Source organism: Penaeus monodon, chromosome 32 (assembly GCF_015228065.2).
Source record: "Penaeus monodon isolate SGIC_2016 chromosome 32, NSTDA_Pmon_1, whole genome shotgun sequence".
NCBI lineage: Eukaryota > Metazoa > Arthropoda > Malacostraca > Decapoda > Penaeidae > Penaeus > Penaeus monodon.
The window spans coordinates 35716410-35717383 of NC_051417.1; the positions used below are offsets into that span (position 1 = coordinate 35716410).

Here is a 974-nt window from a genome sequence, read left to right on the forward strand (position 1 = left end):
TTATTCATACCTTTTTTTCAACCTCCTTTCCTAGATGCCAGACCTAGATACCCCTTTGTTTGTACTTAGCATTTTTGTGTTGTATTTCATTTTAGTTTTTTGGATTTTTGTGTTGCACTTTGTTTCATTATGTATAGCCACTCATTATATTATTTGTTGCTTTTTCATTTTTGTGGATGATTTGAAAGGAATGAATTAGGACAAAGCCGGGGGGAGAAATCAAGATAAGTAACGATAAAACGTTAGGTAGAGATATTTCACGACCTTATGAAAGATGCATCATCTTAAACTCACTAACGGCTGTAAACTTTTCTGAGGACAGATGCAGATCCTTGATCTTAATTGTCCCACTAACTTCATTCTTAACAAGTTGGTTCTTTTTTTCCAAAATATTTTTTTATTTTATTTTCTTCTTTACTTCTTTAATCAATTTTTGGATTATGTAGAAAGAGGGACTATTTTATCTTTTCATCATGTATACTATTTGTGCTTATCATTGATTTTTCACGGGCGAGAACATCTTACGTCATATTACGTCAGTCTACAACTTTATGACGTCATCCTGTGGCATTTTACGTTCACCTCCTGTAGCTAACGTCACCCTAATTCACCTTATATCATGTATGTCACTGTGCGTTATTTTTTTTACGTTATTCTACGTTACCCTACGTTATTTTGCGTTGCTTTACGTCACCCTACATCATGTTACGCCATCCTACGTCGCCCCACGTCATATCTAGTACGACACATTACGTCATTGCACGTCACCATATCCCTACCACATTCATCGCTTAAATAGTCCGACGTCGCTAATGGTACGACCATTTGTAATGTCTATATTTTCGCGTTTCTGATTAAAATGTAGTTGCTGTATCTTGCATACTTAATAACTGCACTTTCACAAAGCTCATTTAAACTTTAGTAAAAGAAAAGACAGAGGGATTCACATTACGAACATTATACAGCAATTAATG

At 34.9% G+C, this 974-nt stretch overlaps 1 protein-coding gene across 1 annotated transcript in view; it reads left to right on the plus strand.

Annotated features, from left to right (window-relative positions):
• Positions 1-974, plus strand: part of LOC119593849 — a gene marked incomplete in the record, with an annotated part of 160221 nt that overhangs the window by 108395 nt on the left and 50852 nt on the right.